The following is a 22775-nucleotide window of genomic DNA, read 5'->3' as shown; positions in this document are numbered from 1 at the left end:
AGAGTGCATGAAAATGCACTCTACTGTTCTTCCTAGGCTTCTTCTTATTACAGTGCATGAAAATGCACTGTACTGTTCTTCCTAGGCTTCTTATTACAGTGCATGAAAATGCACTATACTGTTATTCCAAGGCATTTTATTAGAGTGCATTTTCTTAATATTAATTACAGTGCATGAAAATGCACTGTACTGTTCCTCCTAGGCTTCTTATTCTTCTTCTTCTAACGCATTTAATGCAGCTTAAACCGTTTAACGTAGAAACTTCATTCAAACTATGTTACGTAGGTCTTACTTAGGACAAGAGTGCTATGTATTTTTCAGCTTTGTAACTTTTATACTTTTTAAACTATTAATTAAAAACTGTTCAAAATTTCCCCATAGACTTAACATGGGCTGATGACATCACAATAGAGCCGTTAAGCAATTAGAATCCTATGGCAGGTGTTGGACCACCTGCATCAACTGCCAGTCTCAGGCTTTAAGCATACAAACTGGCCCTATTAAGACTACACATCCTGTTCAACTGCTTCCTCTGCCAAAAACTGTTTCAAAATAAAAGTCCTCACTACAATATTTCACTGTTAAACAATTTAACCCTTTAAACTACTGAACTTTTTAACTGTTCAGCCATTATAACTGTTACTTATCATTAACTATGACTCCTACCCACTGTAGCTAGTTAGCATGGTTAGCATAGTTAGCATTGCTAACATTGTTAGCATTTTTAGCAAAACTGCTAAAAATGATTAGCTAAGTCACATGGTAAGCATACTTAACATGTTAACATGCTAGTTAGCATAACTGCTAAAAATGATTAGCTAAGTCACATGGTTAACATAGTTAGCATTTTAACATTGTTAGCATGTTAGTTAGCATAGTAACTTGGTTAGCATTATTATCTTTGTTAACATAGTTAGCATAACTGCTAGCAAACATTAGAGCCAATCCAAGTGTCAGTTATCGTCAACTATCTACCTAAATAATTTAACCATTTAAACTATCCACTTATTTAACTGTTCAGTCATTCCAACTACATTACCTCATCTACCTAGCAACCACTATAGTTTGTTTTTACTCTGTATGATATTTTACATCATATTTTTTGCATTTTCATGCACTGTATTTCCTTCAGGAAATGCTTTTCTAGTTATTATTATTCCGCTTACCACTTTTTCCGTACGCTATTTCTCTTGAACAGTTTAACTTAGAAACTTCATTCAAACTTTGTAACGTAGGTCTTCAAACAGATTGGGTTGGTATGACTTTTCAACTTTGAAACTTTTATACTTTTTAAACTATTAAAGAAAAACTTTTTAAAAATCCCCATAGACTTAACATTGCCGATTGTGACATCATAATACGGCCGTTAAGCAATTAGAATCCTATGGCAGGTGTTCAGGCCACCTGCAGCCTCAGGCTTTAAGCATACAATCTGGGTCAATTAAGACTACACATCCTATTCAACTGTTTCCTCTGCCCAAAACTGTTTCAAAATAAAAGTCCTCACTACAATAATCCACTGTTAAACAATGTAACCCATTAAACTACTGAACTTTTTACATTCAACTTTTAAACGGTCTACTTTTAAACTATCATTAAACTATCTATCTATTAAACTAGCTGTCTATCAACAACTTTTAAACTATCTACATTCAACTTTTAAACTTTTAAACTATATACATTCACTAGCTGGCTATCAACAACTTTTAACTTGTCATCAACTATGTCAACACGTTTCATCAACTATGACTCCTACCCACTGTAGCTAGTTAGCATGGTTAGCAAAGTTAGCATTGCTAACATTGTTAACATTTTTAACAAAACTGCTAAAAATGATTAGCTAGGTTAGCTAAGTCACATGGTTAGCATAGTTAGCATGCTAGCATGTTATCATTTTTAGCAAAACGGCTAAAAATGATTAGCTAGGTTAGCTAAAGTAACATGGTTAGCATAGTTAGCATGCTAACATGTTAGTTAGCATAGTTAGCATAACTGCTAAAAATGATTAGCTAAGTTAGCTAAGTAACATGGTTAACATGCTAGCATTGTTAGCATGCTAATTAGCATAGTTAGCATAACTACTAAAATGATAAGCTTGGTTAGCTAAGTCACATGTTAACATAGTTAGCATAGTTAACATTGCTAGCATTGAAACTATGCTGTAAAATCCAACATGGTTAAAGCCTCAACTACAAGCCTCAATTACCGTTGAATAAACGTTGATATTGCAACATTGCTTCAACATTTTACCTTTATTAGCCTATGCAACTTGCAGTAGGCCTATCACACACAAAAATTATAAACACCTCCATCAAGAACCAGTCAACTTATATATGTTTTTACATTATTTTATTTTGATTTGTTTTACAACATAAATGACCAATCCAAACTCAGGTGTATGTGGTGCGAGAGGCTGTGCATGTATACCGATGGCATCATTCAGCAACAGCAGGGAGTGTCTTCCGACGACCACTACCACCCACCCTTTCCGGTGCATACTTCAAATAACTTCCCATGGTGTCCATTAATCGGGTCAGGGTGGTTTTGTGTTCGCTGAAGACAGCATCTAAACAGGAAACAACAAGCGGCGCCAGGGAATGTCTAATAAGGGCTCTGGCGGCGCCCTAATTAGCAAGTTCCTAGCTAACGAATGTTACGCGGTTTCTAAACTAAAACATTTTTTGTCACATACAGCAAACATCCCCTCATCATCCGCTAGTTGCCTGTCCCCTGAATACCATGTAAAAAAAAACGTAGTCTCTGTGGACAGCCCAGGCTCCAAAAACGGCCTGGGGCCTGTACTACGAAGCAGTTTTACTGGCTTATCTGGGTAACTTTGAGAGTAACTTGATCACGTGTGGCGTAACTTCTCGATTAGCCCGTACTACGAAAGGTGGATAGGTTTTAACCGAGGTATGCTGCCATGGCAATTTACGCTGCATCTCAAACCTGGTCCGAGCAGGTTATGTTCTTGGTTAACCCGAGGTTTCCATTTAACTACACCCTTTATAAGTACCACACCTCCACGTACAACTTGTCTGCGAATACCTGATGATTCATACGACATTGGAGCACAAATCGTGAGGGTTTTTAGAGACCACCAGAATCCGCTGACATTACCGGAAGATATTCTTTATGGACGATATAGATTCTCAGCCGAGGGAATTCGTTATCATTGTCATCTGATCGAGGCAGACGTTTCTAATGTCACCCGCCATAGCAATGCCCCTTACGATAGAGCAGATAATTTGCCTTTCGTTAAGATAGTTTGCCAGTGGACAATTCATTCCATCGGTGATGCTGAATATCTGACCAAGAATAGGCTACTGTATGTCCGAAAATAAATCGGACATAGCCCACAGTGTGCTGAACATCTGAGCAAGAATACTGTATGTCCGAAAATAAATCACCCTTTTAACATAAAACTTGAATGTGATACTACCCTGCACATAAAGGCTGCACATTTCCACAGCACCAGGATCCGACCGAATGCCTCCCTCACCCCCCTCCAAATCAGCCTTCCACTATTATTTGCGATGGCCAACTCATCTGCTACTGTAAAACACTCTGGTGCCTTTCCTCCTACAGTAACCTAGTGTTCAAAGACACCTTTTTTCTTGTTAGCTGTAAAACAGAGGCCAAGTGAAGGCTACAGTCCTAAGAATAGCCTACAACATATTTTCATAATTAAGAAATATGAATGCAAGCTATAACTATATAAACCTACAATTCTGATATGTTTTTGTGTTTCATTTTCACCTGCCGCCATGTGCGTTTGGCACTGGTGTTGCATCTGAAATGTTCACAGGATTAGGCATACAGTAAATCAGTCAATGGGGGCTACTTAAACATTCAATTATCCTTATGAATTGATATGCCTGCTTCTGAATTGTGTTGCATCTGTAGGCCTTTTCTCAAAATAAGCACTTTAAGTACAGTATTTCAACTCATTTCAGACATTCCGCAAGCTATTAATCCTCCGTAACACATATTTGAACATGTGGAAATAAAACTTTACTTTTAGGCATTTTAGGCTACCCGATCTGCAATACGTTGCCAACAGCCTTGCCTTGCTTTGTTCACTGCCGACGTATTTGATTTTTGTCGTAGAGTGGGGTTTAATTCCTCATAACTTGTCATAATAATTGTGCATTCCTCATCCGTAAAATAAGGTGATCGCGTCATTGAAAGTGGACTTGCGCTGCAACCCGCCCCTTTTATGTGAACTCCAATTAGGTTAACCCCGGTTCAACAAATCAACTTCCTAATCAGCGTCGTAGTACCGATTAACACCACTTAAGATAACCAGGTTTTGTCAACCCCGGTTTAACAAAGTAACCCTGGGTTACATCTGGGTAGGTTAAGCTCCCTTCGTAGTACAGGCCCCTGGTCTAGTCTGGACCATGAAACATAACAAGCTGTTCCAGCTATTCTGTTGAACATCAACAGAAGTGACATTACCCAACATCTCTTGGAGCACCTTTAATGCAAACTACTCAGCTTGTGTGACAAATAAAAGCAAACCTACACTAGCAGCCTCGAAGTCAGGTGCAATAGTTATGGTTATGGTTATGGTTATGGATTTAGCAGACGCCTTTGTCCAAAGCGACACATAAATACAAAACAACATAATAATATTTAAAATTGAACAGGGAACAGATTAAAATGTAGGTCAAATATAGTAAGGAGAATAGTTGTAGTACACAATAATATCAATTCAATCAATAGCCTAATAAAAAGCAATGTAAAAAAGGGGAAAGGCAATAATAAAACAATAATGTCAATTCAATCAATAATATAAAAACAATGACATGCTAAGACTACATTAAGGAGAATATCAACAATAAACAATAATGTCAAATTAATTAACAGCCCAATTAAAATAAAACAACATTATATAAACCATAACACATAAAGCTTAAACAACTAAGTATATGTTGAATAGGAATGTCTTTAGACCCCTCTTAAACGACCCCAAAACTACCACAGGAGCGGAGAGCACTGGGCAGTTCATTCCACCAACATGGAACCACTGAAGAAAAGAGTCTGGAATTAGACCCAGTTTTCATGACTGGTCGACACAACATACGCTCACCAGAAGACCGCAGTGGGCGGTTGGGGATGTAAGGCTTGATTATTGAATTAAAATAACAAGGAGCAGATCTAGTTAGTGTCCTATAGGCCAAAGTGAGAGATTTAAATTTAATTCTGGCTACTATAGGGAGCCAATAGTTAGAAGTAAAGCAGATGTGTATACACCAACATTATAAAGTTTGGGGTACACTTAGAAATGTCCGGTGCATTTCTTTTGATAAAGAGGACCTTTTTTTAAAGTGACCCAACACGTCTAAGCAGCAGTATGTCTGTGTGATATCATACCTAATTGCAACATTGCCTGCAGCAGCTCTTGCCTTCTTGCCTACACCACCTTTCATCCCCCATCTGACTTGCAATAGCAGCTTCTGGCTCCAGGCTGGGACTGCTGGATAGCACCTAAAAAAATAAAACAGCAATTGCCATACATTTTGTTATTGTTGATAAAGGTAAAAATCATAGCATCAAAACAATAAGTAAGGTAAGTCAATCAGGTGTACAAACAAAAATGATAATTACCTTCTGAAGGCACCCTCACCACCATCACCATCTATGTCAGTCTTGATATCAGTTTACTTGTGAGGGCTCTGCCAGTAAAAGATGAGTAAAAGATAAGATTAAACAAAATGATGCATCCTGTACAATAAATTGAATTGCTGTACAATTACTGAAATAATGATTATGATCAGTTTGGCAGATATTCACAACACTACTAACATTACCACCAACACAATGGTAAAGTGGCTAAATTGCAAAATGCAAGACTATTTTAAGTAGCTGCAATAATCCTGATTAGTTTCTGTATTAATGCATTACATAGCACATGTCAAGCAAATTAGAGCATGCACAATAACATAACCCATAGCCCTCACCATGGAACAAAAAAAAAAACATTCAAAACACAAACACTTACACCATTTTGAAGGCAGCAGCCATGGCTTTTTAGACATCATCAAGTAGCAGGTAATGCCATCCAGACGGACTGACATTGCCCTGGATAGTTGATGGAGCCCACTACACAGTCATAACAACAAACACATGAAAAGAGGGGATAAACTAAACACAGTTACAGACACAAATACATGCTTACACATTATAATGCTATATGCGATTCTACGCGTGTGTGTGTGTGTCTACCTGGTGAGTGAACTCTCTTGCGGGCTTAGAACTTCTTCAGTATGGAAGTGGCACACATTTGGAATATTCCAGAATGCACTCAGCGTTCTCAGGGCAGCAGTCCTCACAACACACCGACTGCAAACAGAGGGAACACATGGAGACTAAGATTAATAAGTTCCAAAACACACAGAACATGAAAAGACCATCACTGAAGCACTACTTCACTCACATGCATCTTAAATAAACACATGCCTCAGTGCAAGTCAGGTACATCAAACAAGGGCCAAATAAGGGCTAAGAAATGAAAAACATGTAGCCTAACACTACCCTTCACAAACTAAAGATCCTTTTACTTGTCGGCATACCCACCCATCATACTTGCCCCCATTCACATCCATTATATGACAGGTCTGTTAATGACCATGGCTATACTAAACTGCAGTTCCTTAAATCAGTGAGTATAGTGGGTATAGATATAACTTATGAATGACTTTATTCATTGTTTTACAGGTCATCTTTCCAGTTAACACGTTATAGCAACACTACATGTATAATAATGTCATAATGTAAAAATAATGTTACCTACCTATGTCCCATGGAAGTTCACAAGGTAACCGTTATTACTGCTACTTAAAGTTAACAACCTCCATATGTGTCTGTAACGTTAGCCTGCATGGCAACAGCCACTTTAAATGTAGCTGTTAGCTATCGTAACACCCCCAATTATCACTTTTGTTCAGAAATTCTAAAACAACGATGTTTTTTAACACTTCAAAATAACATTTACTAAATGAACCTTACATTTTTCAGCAGCCATAGTTGGTTTGAACAAAATCTGGTTTGGTTCTTAACGGAAGCATTTACTGCCTGAAATATCCGATTTTGTTTACCACGCTCGGAGTTATAGTGCTGGCCTGATGGGTCGCCTATTTACACCGTTTCAACGGCACATGGACGGTTAGACCGATAATTCTCGTCGTGAAATTAAAATTCGACTGGAGCTCCAAGCGGTTGTGTACACGCAGCCTTACAACACTGTTTACAGCTCCTCGAGTCACTGTAAAATGTCATTTTTGGTACATAGCTAATTTAGATAGGAGTCCGCTGTCTTGGTTTGTATAGAAATGGATATTAAGTGACACATACACGCAAGACGGTGGAAATACGGGACCGGTGGAAATAGGGGGAGTTACGATAAGTTAGCTATATAACTTACTTGCGCCTGATATTTCATTCAAACTAAAACTCTAGAATACATTTATAGCGACATCACAGACAGATAGATATGATGTATGATATAAACTATCATTCCAGATATTCCACACAATAATGAAGTTAGTTAGTAGCTGGGAAAGTTAGCTTGCTAGCTAATTCTAACATGACTAACAGCTTTGGTTAACATTCAATTATGAAACAGTATAATTCGAATAAATTTCCGTTTTCAATAGCCATACAAAAGTACTGTAATTCTTACCTTGGATATGATAACGGTATAGTTTCTACAGCTTACACATGCAGTCAGATGCATGACAGTAACGGTTGAAGTCACTTGTGGGCTGGAGTTCAAAAAAGTCAGTCAGGGGACTTCCGGTATGAGGTGTGCGGAGTAGACGCATAGGCAACTGGCTCCCACGACTTAACTTTCAGTTTACCTTTAAAACCTCTCTTTTTCTAAAAATTGTAGTTTGCAAAAGGCTAGTGTAACTATACCGACTATTTTTTACGTCTCGACTATGTCTAAAACTAAGGGCAAGAAAGATAAAGATGCCTCTTCTTCATCTGTTGGCGTCACGCTAGCAGAACTTAGCTCTCTGTTAGAAGAGCACAGGAAAGCATTATCTGCAGACTTTAAGTCATCTTTTGAAGCTTTGACAACCACACTGGACGGATTGCACTCGACTGTTGCAGACCATGGGCAGCGGATCAGTTCTTTGGAAGACAACTCTAATGAGGTGGTCGATCGTCTCCAGCAGTTAGAGGAAGCCTCTGCAGCCCTCCAACAAGACAACATGTCGCTTAGAACGAAGCTAGCCGACCTGGAGGGACGCAGTAGGCGCCAAAACATCAGGATAATTGGCCTACCTGAGTCGCTGGAGGGGCCACGGCCAACCACGTTCTTTTCCCAACTACTTGTGGATGACTTTGGCACTGAAGTCCTCTCTTCACCCCCTGAGCTCGATCGGGCCCACCGAAGCCTCGCACCCAAGCCTGCTACAGGAGATAAGCCGCGACCTGTCATCATACGCCTCCATCGCTTCCAAGTTAAGGACCTGCTCGTCCGGGAGGCTCGTAGACGAGGTGACCTGTTCTACAAGGAGCACAAGATTCGACTCTACGAAGACTACAGCCCCGACGTACTGAAGCAACGAGCCGAGTACAAAAACTCCATGGCGGAACTTTACAGACGCGGGTTCAAACCGGCTCTCCTGTACCCAGCCAAGCTCCGTATCACCCTCCCCAGTGGCGAGAAGACATGGATCCGGTCTGTTCTGGAGGCTAACAAGTTTGTCCAGGACTTGAACCAAAAATCGTAAGCCAGTGAATTCACGTAGCAAACCTATGCAAACTAAATGGTATCGTTATGGCCTTTAATGTGTGGCGAGATGTGCTCTTTCCAGTTTAGTCATGTTCTCTGGCTTGTTGTTAAATGTGCGTTAGCGTTGGCTGCAGCTAAGCATGATGCTAGCAATTTGGGTTTGTTTGCAGACACCTTCCAAAATGTTATCTGCGGTAGCCGACGGTAAAACGTTCCTGTTTCACTGTTTAATCATATTTGGGGGTAAACTGTTTCATTGTTAGTACCTTGTTTCACAAAATTAATCTTTGTATTAATTTCACTTCAGGGATGAGGTGTAATATGTATATGTTACACTCAAAATCCCACAAATAAATCATACAAAAAAAAACAAACAAAAAAAACTCAAACGATGGAGTCGTGGTTGAAGCGTAAAAAAAAAAAAAAGTCAGTCAGGGGTGGGGATGGGAGTTGCTGTGTGTGCGCATGCGCTTATGAAGAAGCGATAAGCATCCGTTAAAAACAATCGTTGCATTTTAGACCAAAGAGAATCTTTGTTTTACTGTTACATTGAAATGGCTACCAAACTGATTAGAAGTGTCAAAACAATAATAACATTAGCCTAGTAGGCTATGCTATTATTACTAGCCTACTATTATGATTATTAACATGATTGTTCTCATGGTGTGACATAAATTTCATATCAATTTGATGCCTTTTCTTGATATCAAATCAATTTGGTTTAACATCCATGCTGATTTTGTTGATTTTTTATTTTACAACCATTTGTCAACATTTTACAAGTATTTAGCATTAAAACAGTGTTTCAACATTGTTTCAACATTGACACATCAACTGACATTATTTCACCTATAATTCAACATTGATTTTCTTGACCTTTTTACAACCATTTAACATTGAACGTTGTTTCAATGTTTGTCTACATACCCTTTTACAACCATTTAGCATTGTTTCAACCTTGTTTCAACATTGACACAACAACTGACGTTATTTCACCTATATTTCAACGTTGAAGGTCGGTCGTGTGCCGACTGGGATAACTGCTAGCAAACATTAGAGCCATTCCAACTTTCAGTTATCGTCAAATATCTACCTATACACAGCCATTAAACTATTTGAATATCAACATTCATTCAACTTCCAGTCTGTCAACAATTTTTAAACTATTTACCTTCAACTTTTAAACGGTCTACTTTTAAACTATCATTAAACTATCTATTAAACTAGCTGTCTATCAACAACTTTTAAACTATCTACTGTCTATCAACAACTTTTAAACTATCTACATTCAGCTTTTAAACAGTCTACTTTAAAACTATCAACTTTTATTAAGCTATGCAACCACCATGTCTATCCTAGCATCACCGTAGTAACCATCTCTGTATTATCTGTTTTAACTATACATGATATTTTACATCACAACTTTAGCATTTTCATGCACTGGTAATTCCTTGGAATTGCATTTCTAGTTTACTTTAGGTACCCAAACAGAATACTTCATGAAAAGTATGAGTATTGATACAAGCACTTCGGATACACCATGGGCATGGGGGCCTGCTACCTCCTACTGCCATCAAGCCTGTTCATCCAAGGCCAGCTAGAAGACCTCGGGTTGATCAAGAGGAGGAGGATGAAAGCGACATCTCCACAATAACACCTGATGGCTCCACCTATGGCCTAGCGCAATCAAAGAGCAATGTAATAAAATCATCACAGCCAACGAATGTGTTTTGTGTGTTGTCCCTTCGGATCCCCAGGACAATACAAGCCGAAACAACAACTCAGACCTTTTTCCCTAAATAATCCCAGCACCATCTTACAAAGGATCTGTAGGCCAGATGTCTGCATCGTCTGGCAAAAAGAGGACATTGTTAATTCTGTGCATAGTTTGGATGTTCTTGTTTTGTGTTTGCATTATTTTAATAGACTGCAATATTACTATTTGTCAGTGTTTCACGGACCACCTAGCAAAAAAAAAAAACAGTAGACCTACTTCAACAGTATATTACACAATAGGCCTTCTTACTGAACCACCTTGCTTATTGTCTTTGCACCTTGCTTATGGTGTCAGAGGATTCATATGATTTAAACTGGCATAGGTGACATCAGTGTTGCAGAACTGTTTGGATTTACATACAAGTTGGTTCAATATTGCAAACAACTCATCTATTATATTTTACCACATCTACTTGTGGAACACTTGAGATAGCTTGTGGACCACACTTTGAGTACCACTGCTGTATGTAAATATAATAAAGTTGTTTATAGAAAATTGACCTGTTTTGTATATTTGTTTTAGGAGTTTCATCAGTGTTTGTCCCTTTTAGGCTAAAGTTTTATCTTACCTTTCATATCTTCTGTCTCACAGAGGGCCATAGTCGTCATAGTCAAATGTTTAGTGCATTTTGAAGGGAGTACATTATGCTAAGGCAGACTGGTTCTAATCCTGGGTACAGGGTCATACAGACAACAGGGGTACTGGTGTTGCCCATTTTTCTAACCACATGAGCAATCCCCTTACGAAAAAGTAGTATAGGAATCTTATAGTATTTGGGACAAAATATTATAGTAATCTTACAGGAATAATTGGGACATACTGTAGAAGTACTACTAATAACTCTATAATATCCTGTAACCGCTATAGTTTTTCTATAGTAGTCTTATAGTACCTATAGTATGTCCAAATACTATAGTATTCCTATAAGATTATTGTAATATTTAGTCCCAAAATACTATTCCTAAATAAGATTCCTATAGTAGGCTACTTTTTCTGTCATACGTGACAGAAAACAACTTGAGTAGGCTAACCTCTGCCAATGTCAGGCTATCATAGTTCTCATTACCGGAGAAGTCTTGCAGCACACATTCTCTGCTTCTGTAGGCATTCTGGTACAATTCCAGCAAAATATAGCTAGGTAGGCGTGTTTGCATTTAGATCTATATATATATTGGGCTATGACCAAGTGGTCTTTCAATGATAGTATCATGGAATTCAAACCATAACTATCTAGCTATTCCGATAGCATTAGCAGGCTAGGTCAGTGGCTGAACTGCATTTAGGGTGCTTACCTGAGTTGTGAAGTAAAATATCTCCTAGGAAGATTGCAAAGACTTTTGACTGTGTAAAGAAATAGGTCTTTATTTTAAAACGTTTCCAACTGTTTATTACTTGAAAGCAAGATGACGATTGTCACAAACGTTTACCTCTTTTAGGAGAAATTTTAAGCTGACAGGCAATTGTTACCATTCTATTAAACCAACGTTCACCGACAAACGATCAGGAAGCGGTTCTTCTTCCTACTCGAATACTAGGATCAAACACATGAAGTTGTATCTCCGAAGACATTTTGTGCAACAGTTTTGACTCGAGTTTTAGCCAGGTTTTAGCACTGTAAAGTTGAATATGGAGCATAGCACAGGCAGAATCGGATGAGGACGCACTGGAGGAAGCGTCACAGTACTGTTAGCCAATCAGAGGTGAATTCATTAGCATGTCATTAATATTCATGACTAGAGGCGAAATCCAGTCGTTCCTCCCCGCCCACCTTCCCCACCAAACTAGAACAGCATGAAACAGACGCAGGACAGCATTTTTTTCACCAAAACCGGCTCACAGGGCATTCATCAACACTACAGACCACTGCAAAATTAATTAAAAAACCATGAGATGAGACCTTTAAGCACCACCGTCATCATCTTTTGAAATGCTGAGGGCGCAGATGCAAGCCCATAGCACACTCTCTTGTATCTGAACAGCCCCTCATGGGTTATGAAGGCCGTCAGGTCCCTGCTATCCTCATGCAGAGGAACCTGGTGGTAAGCATTAGCAAGGTCAATGGTTGAGAACAAGGTCGCTCCTCTGAGCTCAGAAAAGAGCTCATCAATGTGTGGGATGGGGTAGCAATCAGTCACCACGGCCTTGTTAGGCTCCCTGAGGTCAGTACACATCCGGATTCTTGTGGAGTTCTTTCGTTGTGTCACCACGATTGGCGACACCCAGGGGGACGCGTCATCTTCTCGATTACGTCTGCGTCCAACAGGCGTTTCAGTTCCGCAGAAACAGCATCTCTGACGGAGAAAGGCAGTCTCCTTAGTTTCTGCTGCACCGGTTTCACGTCATCTCTCACTTTCACTTTGTGTATAAAGTTCTTTGCACAGCCGATGGTAGCTAGGGGTGGTGCCGTAGTTGTAGCAGGTGTAGGTAGAGGTGTCACTGTCATTTCCCTCACTATCTGGTCTGACTTAAAGGTGCCATGTTAATGTCTGCCAAAAATCAATTCATACTTCACATTCCATAAAAGATGGGGGCAGTACACCTCCAGAAAGTGAGTTGGTCTACCCTAGAGTAACAACCAAGAAACGTGTATTGCAGTTTGGCTGGCGGTTATGTTGCCCGCATGCCGCCTCCCATGGCTGAAACTGGTATTATGACACCACCATCATCACCCTTATTATGTGTGTAGCTCATTTTTTGGATATTCTTACCTCAATTCTTACACATGGCACCTTTAAGTTGCACTCTGTTACCCACTATAACTATTTCTAAAGCCTGAATTAAATCTAACCCCAACAAAGCTGAACCTGACTCCACTATGAAAAAGGATGCTGGGGCTGAACACCCATTAAGGTGTGCATGAATATCCAGTGTACCTAAAACTGGAATTCTCTCCCTTGAATATGTCACTAAGGGAATCTCTCTATGTTTCAGTTTAATGTCACTAAATGACTTCTCATAAATCCCTACTGGAAGCAATGAAACAGAAGATCCTGTATCTACTATCATCTGAACTGACACAATGTTAGGAGATGTGCCTAATTCTACAGTGCACCTTATTTTTCTCTCTACTTGGGCAGTATCATTAATAAGAAGAGTGGTTAATTCTGGAATCACTACTACCTTCACATGTTCTTTTCTCTCTCCTGAACGGCACACTTTTGCAAAGTGCCCAGTCTTTGAACAAGATTTGCATGTTTTATTTGCAGCAGGACATTTTGGAGAATTTGCCATATGCTGATCTGAGTCACATCTGTAACAATTACGTCACTTTCTGTTACTTTCTTCACCCCTTGCAGACACGTGACTTAAGTCACGTGACGGCTCCATGCTGGACGGCAAAAAGATGGGAGACGGACGGCAAATTACATTATGTCATAAAGATTATGATGAACTGAACACCATTACTATAACATCTTTGTAGTTCAATGTATTGCTGTTTGGGGTCTGATGGTCAAAGAAGATGCCAGTGGTGTTGTTAGATGAAATGGGTCATGATCGCAAATGTAAAGTTATTAAAACTGGTGGTAACAGCAAGGGAGATAACGCGTTACGTTAGGGCTACTGTAATTAACATTATGGTAAATGAACACCCATAAGTATTTCTGGACTAAAATATTGCAAAGCGATTATGTTACTTTATTTGTCTTGCTTTTATCAGTTGTAACATAGTCAAAACGTTAAGAATGTCATATCAGAATATGAAATAATAACTAGCTGCCACACTTAAAGCTAGCTATTCTAGCTAACGTTTATCGTAGCTCATAGTGCTAGGGCTAATGTAACTCGTCAGTTTGTACGTTGCCCAGCGAATAAACTTACTTCTTACATGTTTTAAGTTAAAGAATTGAAAGAAATAGGAAATGTAAAAAAAACTTGAACGGTATTATCTGTTTACATTCAGATCTTGCCAAAGACTTTGCCTAAGTGCTATCTTTGTCTTTTGCTATCTTTTATCTTTTGTGCAAAGACCATCTTCACTGTCATCACTCACATACATTACATACAGTACTCTGCTTGCAATAGTAAGTCCCTGCCCCCCCCCCCCCCAACACACACACTTACATCATCACTGTCATCACTTCACATACATACAGCACACTGCTTGCTACAGTAAGCCTCCTCTACATACTTGCTGCACACTAACCCCCACATACACAGCACATTGTTTCATCAGGAAGCTTCTCCAACACACATCCCCAACATACTTACAGCACACTGCCCCCCCCCCCCCCCCAATACACAGCACATTGTCTCATGAGGAAGCTTCTCCAACACACATATTGCACACTGCCCTCTCCCCACATACACAGCACACTATCCCATCTCCCCTGTCATCCCCCCCTAACACCCCATTGAGCCGCGGATGCACAAATGTTGCTCTTAGGTGCTCCTTGTTGGTGCCCCCACCCAATCCCAATCCTCCCCACCAGACTTGCCAATTTCACTGCATTTGACACCAGACATAATTTCACTGCATTTCTTACTTCCAGTAACTATATGCATGTGACAATAAACTTCCTTGTATCCTTGTATCTGCCGTCCTGTTCAGAGTCTATGGTTGCTATAGCAACCGCTGCTGTGCTTCATTCACTGAGGGAGGTATGTTTGGAGTCGAAATCGACTAACCGGCCCCGTTAGAGGGCCCCAGTGAGATTGGTGGGCTGCAGTCACATGGTATACGCAACCGTCTCGTCTGATGATGATGCACGTAATCGACGTCCGAACAGGAAACGTTTCGTGGAATGTTTTTAAAAACAGAAGGAACGTGCTGTACCTTTTAACAAACAATATTTTGTTAGCTTTGATGATCGGTCCTGTGTCGTGACTTTTGCTTTGCTAAGACAACGGTCCAAACCAGCGATGGATTATTGAAATGTACATGGACAAAGCTAACAAACTATAGTAACATCACTTTAACAAACGTGGTAGCTCCGATTTCCAATCGATGTGTCAGTTTACTGCCCTCAAATTTTATTTGTGGTTTCATTACAATCTTTGTGCAAACTCTAATGTTAAGCTGATGGGTTTACAATCCTGCTGCACGGTTACCTCCCTTACGAAAAAAGTACTAACGTTATAGGAATCTTATAGTAGGCCTATTTTGGGACAAAATATTATAGGAATCTTATAGGAATACTATAGTATTTTAGGACATACTATATAGGTCTAAGTACTATAAGACTACTATAGAAATACTATAGCGTCTATAGAATAGTACAGAGGTATTACAACATCATAGAATTATGTTATGTTCCGCTTGTGTTGTCCTGCTGTGGCTGTCTATTGTTGTTGTTGTTGTTCTGTGGAGTATGTGTTGTGTGTGCAATTGTTTTTGTGTGTTGTTTTGGTGGGCTGATGGTTGTTGTTGACTGTTATTGAAAAAAGAACACTAACTGTAGGCATAGTAATTGCTCTTGGATGGGGATTTAAAGCAAGGTTCCTATTGATCTCCTTCAGATAATGTGGCCTCTTCATTTTCAACTGGGAAGGACCTGCATGGACTTGAGAATACAGAGCCAATCGGTATGTACAGTATTAGACACACACTCTCGGAGGAATCAACGCTGTTACACCTATCCTGTAGATGTCAATTAATATGAATTAAGACATGTCACACCTTCTTATCATATGGCGTACATAGGCCCATATTCTAACCAATTGTACAGCTGATACAATTGTACATCTCATAACAGCTTCGGTGTGTCGTCATCGTCTTGCTGTCCCCCATCCGTTCTGTGATTGGTTCCTTCGTTGAGGTGACAATTGGGTCCATGGAATCCAGGCTGCCTAGCAGCGTGAATAAAATCTAGGCTAGGCAAATCCGGCTAGGCAAGGCCATTGAGTAAAATTTGATGGTTTTACCTTTCAGATTGATACCATAACATCAGTGTTGGGAAAGCTACTTGGAAATTGTAGTGAATGTCCAGACACAATGCTTTGCGTTACAGCTAGAGGGATGAAACTTTGCACACTCCATGTGGGTCATGTGCAGAAGGTCTGACTTGAATTTCAGCCTCGTAGCTCCATGCCACCACCCAAAACTCCACCTCTGAAGTGGGAGTGGCCAACTTTTTAAAAGTTTTTCCTTCACAGTTTTTTTTGTGAGTGTCTCAGAGATCCCACCGTTGGAGCAGTTGTCAGGGGCCTCAAGGCTGTGTCGTGCCTCTTGGTCCCATCCCTCTAGCACCTAGCGTTACCGCGCCAGAAGAGGTAAACCTTGTACGTTTCGAACCGCTTATCTCCTTCCGGGAATAATCCACCGACTCCAAACTGATCCTGGCTTGTTTGTGATGTCCTGTTGTTCAACATATTCTGATTTCATACTTATCGGACCAACATAAGTGAGTTTTTTTGGCTAAAAATCGCTAAACGTTAGCAATTCCACTGCTTTGTTATTTTACTATGGGGTGGTGGAGATAATCACGTACAAGATGGCTGTCGTTCCTTAAATTGGTGGACATCGGGTTGAGGGCTTTTGTTGTCCTCAATGCGGGCCTAATCCAAGGTTGGATTATCATCACCATGATCATCATCATCATCACTATTGCTATTATTATTATTATTAGTAGTAGTAGTAGTAGTTATACTAGTAGCAGCATTACAATTGAACACAACTGAACATATAACAACAGGTATGTGCTCCTTGCAGGGCTGTGGTGTTGGATGGCACCACACTTGGTTATCATCGCCGGTTTGCCAAGCAGCCCCAGGCTACACCGCCCACTCAGGACCAAGGGAAAGAAGGAAGATAAGTATTTTTTAACATTGTATATGTGTGCAATCCTTCAACTTTTTTGATATGTATTTACAAATGAACATCAGTCATAGTATGACATATGTCAAGATTATATTATACAAATATAATTATACAAAATAAATGACAGTCATCAATTTTGCTTTTCATTCCAATAGTCATAGTGATCGAATTCTGATCAAGTCCCCACACCTCAGGGAGGCCCTGAAGAGGTATGGGGAAGGTCTAACTGGGCAAGATGAATGGGCTCAACTTCTGGTGGTTGCAGAGAAGGAGGCCCCATTTATTTTGCCCCTTTTGAGGAATATGGCTGAGGAGGGCCACATCATCAAGCCTGATGAACCCTACAGGGCTCTTTTCAAAGAGCTGGCTAAGGCCACGCCAGCTTGTGCTCTGTGTCATTTGGGGCCTGAGATGGACAGCATTATTAAGTGCCTCATGACAGAGGACAATGTGACACAGATGTCCTCTGTCATGAAAGCACTGGCTGAGCAGTGTCCCCTCTGGTAGACCATCATCACCACCCTTGGCCACTCCCCTCCCCCCACTTAAGGCCTCCGCTGGAAGAGGTGTTGAGGGTGGCAAAGGCTCCATTCCAGCAAGTGGCTGAAGAGGAGGACATTATGGAGCCTAATGCTGGTGATGTGGATGATGCTGTTTTCCCCTTCCTCCCCATCCTGAGAGCCAGGAGTGTGTATGAGGCGGATATAAGGAGGAAAAAGATAAGGAGCTGTAAAAGAATTTCCCCAAGGCACTTTGCCCTCATCCCAGGAATCTTCACAGTGCTGTGCAAGCATGGTGTGTTTTCAAGAATCACATTTCACCATTTAAATGTGGTTAGTTATATTTTGCTCTATAACTTCATGTCATATTTACACTAGGTGTCTGCACCAGCATCAGGAGCGACAGCACCAGCAGCAGCATCAGCACCAGCAGCATCAGGAGCGGCAGCATCATCAGGAGCAGCAGGAGTGGCACCACCAGCAGCACGAGCAGCAGCGGTAACAGGAGCAGCAGCAGGAGCAGCCGGAGCGGCACCACCAACACCAGCAGGAGCACCAGCAGCACAAACCATCACAGCAATTATGCTCAGTTTCATGATTATGACATTTATCCATGTCAACAAATCAACATCACATCTGGCCCACGCCTTAGCGCTTCAGCAGGTGATTTTCTCTGGTGGATCAAAGCACCGGCTGGTCGATCAAAGCTGGGCTGCAACTAATGATTAATTTCATTGTTAATTTATGATCAATTGATTCATCAATTGTCACAGCTCTACATAGTGAGAGGCGTAGTGGTAGTAATCAAGAGATCAAACAGTGGCTGACAAAACAAACACAAAAATTTAGCACACTAAATAGTTGCTATAATATCATTATTGATTATGTTAAAGCAAGATATGGTAGTCATCACAATATGAAGATAGAGCTCATACAAGATTTTTTTTTTTATAGTAAAAAGTAAAAGTTATGACACCATCGCTCAGACCAGTACAAACACCTATACCCCTTGACAAAGAAGGTACAGAGAGGACATACATAGTTCCCCAGAAGTGGTTGTGCCTTACCAAATTAAACTGACAAATTCACTGTAATTAATCTGTAATTAATGTTCTGTGTTGCCTTCTTGTGTATAATAAAGTGTATTTTTCCCACCTGCCATCTTTTCTTTGACTTTACACAAAAATATCTATTATATGCTGTAAAAGAAATATAATAATAAGCAGCAGTAGCACCACCACCAGCAGCTGCACTACCAATAGTTAGAATTCTATTGTCACACTTTGCTCATATATATATTTACCAGGGATAACACGGGGCAAACGGTTCAAACGTGACAGCCCTGCAAAGTACCATTCGGCTGCATTTTCTGACAGTTTTGGATGCACAAAAGTTCATGGATCAAACCAAGCACCTCATAACATCTACATTGTGCTTTTATCTGATATATGCAAGTGTTTTGATATGAAATAAACATGATTTGCATGACATCACCCTGCTGGTCAGTTTTGACCTACGCGACAGCCCTGCAAAGTACCATCCACACATTCGGCTGCATTTTCTGACAGTTTTGGATGCACAAAAGTTCATGGATCAAACCAAGCACCTCCTAACATCTATATTGTGCTTTTATCTGATATATGCAAGTGTTTTGATATGAAATAAACATGATTTGCATGACATCACCCTGCTGGTCAGTTTTGACCTACGCGACTGCCCTGCAAAGTACCATCCACACAGCCATTCGGCTGCATTTTCTGACAGTTTTGGATGCACACCAAGTTGGGTTGATGATGCCATCCCAAACCCTCAAAAGCTTCCTCTGCCTTTAAGTCCATGTGAAATGTTTTTTTGCCAAAGTTGAAACTATTGCTTTACATTCTCATCATGTCATGCTCATCCAAATGTAGGCTACGCATGCATGGTCATATTTTGCCCAGTTGAGGAAAAATTAAAATATTCAGAGGGTGAAATAAAATAGCATATGTTGTTCATCCGGATGCAAGGAAGCATCTCCAAGAATTTTTAATGCCCAGGTACCCCGGTTACCTCAGTAGGTGTAAAAATGTAATATTTTGAGTTGCCAGAATTGTGGAACCACTGGTCAGATTTGTCTGAAATTTGGTATGCTTATTACTTAAGATATGTGTTATAAATAATGTTTCTGTCATTTGTGTACCTCATGTGCAAAAATGGGAAAATTACATTTATTTTAAAATATTACAAATGTTGCAAGCTTTTGACTTTATAGTCAAGCAGGTGATACATCTTAATAATTCAAGCATGTTTCTCATGTTATGTATAAAAATATTTTTGTAATTTGGAAATTATAGCTATTTCTGTAATTAGACTACATGCCCCATGACGTGTAGCGTTCATTTCAACGCTGCTTTATAACAATGGCGCCGAATTTGTAGTTCATTAAAACGGTTTTGTATTAAAACATAAACAAAATATTGTTAGGATGCAAAACACTGGCACAGACTACTTTTGCTGGGTACAATATGTATATAAATAGTTAAAGCAAGTTGGTACATGACTCACGACATTGGCATTCAATGAAAATGAGTATAATTCCACAAAATATCGAAAAACGTGTACTTCTGACCCTTGTTGCTAGGCAGCGCCCGTGAGGCCTACCTGCTTGGCTGAAGAATAAGGAGGCTCGTTATCCTAATCTTTGCTGTTCAAAGCAACATAAATAGATAATAATAACACTTAAATTGAACAGGTAACAAATGAAGATGTTGGTCAGACTGTAATTAGGACTTTGAATTTCCCCTGGGGATCAATAAAGTATCTATCTATCTATCTCTATCTATCTAGCAATAGGCTAATAAACAAATGCCCATTCAATGATATAATAACAAGTTATAGTGCTTTACTGCTTAATGGACTAAGTGCATGTTGAACAAATGTGCCTTTAGACGCCTTTTAAAAACACTGTAAACTATCACAGGAACAGAGAGCACTGTGCAACTTATTGCACCCACATGGAACCACTGAGGAAGTCTTGAATTTAGCGTTCATGAGTAGGTCTAGACAGAACAAATGGTAATCAGAAGACAGCATGGCGGTTGGGGAAGTACATTTTGATCATTGAATTGAAATAACAAGCAGATCCAGTCAGTGTCCCATAGGCCAAAGTGAGAGATTTAAATGTAATGCTGGCTACTAGGCTACAGGGGGAGTGTAGGAGAATAGGCCTAGGAGTGGATATGCATGCCCAATATCCATACCCCATCTTCCTCCTTGCTGGAACAGTTGGCTACATATAATGTATTTTCACTGTAGGCCTATTGGCACATCATCTATGTATCTATCTAATTTTAATTATGGTAGACATACTGTAGTACATGTGAGATTACAACAATAACTAGAAAAGCATTTCCTGAAGGAAATACAGTGCATGAAAATGCAAAAAATATGATGTCAAATATCATACAGAGTAAAAACAAACTATATTGGTTGCTAGGTAGATGAGGTTTAATATAGTTGGAATGACTCAACAGTTAAATAGGTGGATAGTTTATATAGGTAAATAATTTACTTGGTAGATAAGGTTTAATATAGTTGGAATGATTGAACGGTTAAATAAGTGGATAGTTTAAATGGTTAAATTATTTAGGTAGATAGTTGACAATAACTGACACTTGGAATGGCTCTAATGTTTGCTAGCAGTTATGCTAACTATATTAACAAAGATAATAATGTTAACCAAGTTACTATGCTAACTAGCATGCTAACAATGTTAAAATGCTAAGTATCTTAACCATGTGACTTAGCTAACTTAGCTAATTATTTTTAGCAGTTATGCTAACTAGCATGCTAACATGCTAACTATCTTAACCATGTTACTTAGTTGACTTAACTAATCATTTTAAGCAGTTTTGCTAAAAATGCTAACTAGCATCTTAACATGTTAGCATGCTTAACTATCTTAAGCATGTGACTTAGCTAACTTAGCTAATCATTTTAAGCAGTTTTGCTAAAAAATGGTAACTAGCATGCTAGCATGCTAACTATCTTAACCATGTGACTTAGCTAACTTAAGCTAATCATTTTTAGCAGTTTGCTAAAAATGCTTAACTAGCATGCTAACATGTTAGCATGCTAACTATCTTAACCATGTGACTTAGCTAACTTAGCTAATCATTTTAAGCAGTTTTGCTAAAATGGTAACTAGCATGCTAGCATGCTAACTATGCTAACCATGTGACTTAGCTAACTTAGCTAACTAGCTCCAGTGGGTAGGAGTCATAGTTGATGACAAGTAACAGTTACAATGGCGAACAGTTAAAAGGTTCAGTAGTTTAAAGGGTTAAATTGTTTAACAGTGAAATATTGTAGTGAGGACTTTTATTCTGAAACAGTTTTGGCAGAGGAAGCAGTTGAATAGGGTGTGTAGTCTTAATAGGGCCAGTTTGTATGCTTAAAGCCTGAGAATGGCAGTTGGGACAGGTGGCCCGAACACCTGCCATAGGATTCTAATTGCTTAACGGCTCTATTGTGATGTCATCAGCCCATGTTAAGTCTATGGGGAAATTTTGAACAGTTTTTAATTAATAGTTTAAAAAGTATAAAAGTTACAAAGCTGAAAAATACATAGCACCCATGTCCTAAGTAAGACCTAACGTAACATAGTTTGAATGAAGTTTCTCGTTAAACGGTTGAAGCTGCATTAAACGCGTTAGAAGAAGAAGAATAAGAAGAAGCCTAGGAAGAACAGTACAGTGCATTTTCATGCACTGTAATAATGAATGTAGTAATACAAACTAAAATGACTAATGAGTAAATGAATGAATGCCTTTATTGTTATTGCATTGGGTGTTTGTGCTGCTGTTGGTGCTGCTCCTGCCACTGACACAGCTGCAGCTGGTACTGCTACTGTTGCTGGTGGTGCCTCAACAAACTGCTGCACATTCTCTGACTAAGGGAAAAGCGCATCATTGTTAGATATGTATGTACAAATGTCTTTAAACACAATGGTTG

General features: G+C 39.5%; 2 long non-coding RNA genes across 2 annotated transcripts; one reads left to right on the top strand and one right to left on the bottom strand.

The window, feature by feature from the left end:
- Positions 1-2383: 2383 nt before the first annotated feature.
- On the bottom strand, positions 2384-7754 carry LOC125291991. The gene is made up of 6 exons (XR_007193113.1): positions 7688-7754; positions 6232-6348; positions 6008-6108; positions 5614-5681; positions 5380-5493; positions 2384-2566 (listed from the first exon to the last, which is right to left on the bottom strand). It is a non-coding gene; the product is annotated as an uncharacterized LOC125291991 (long non-coding RNA).
- Positions 7755-15133: 7379 nt separating this feature from the next.
- Positions 15134-17271, top strand: LOC125291985. Its single transcript, XR_007193106.1, has 3 exons — positions 15134-15401; positions 15984-16049; positions 17176-17271. It is a non-coding gene; the product is annotated as an uncharacterized LOC125291985 (long non-coding RNA).
- The last annotated feature ends 5504 nt before the right edge of the window (positions 17272-22775 follow it).

Source organism: Alosa alosa, chromosome 3, assembly GCF_017589495.1.
Source record: "Alosa alosa isolate M-15738 ecotype Scorff River chromosome 3, AALO_Geno_1.1, whole genome shotgun sequence".
NCBI classification, from domain to species: Eukaryota; Metazoa; Chordata; class Actinopteri; order Clupeiformes; family Clupeidae; genus Alosa; species Alosa alosa.
This window is presented reverse-complemented; position numbering and strand designations above follow the sequence as displayed.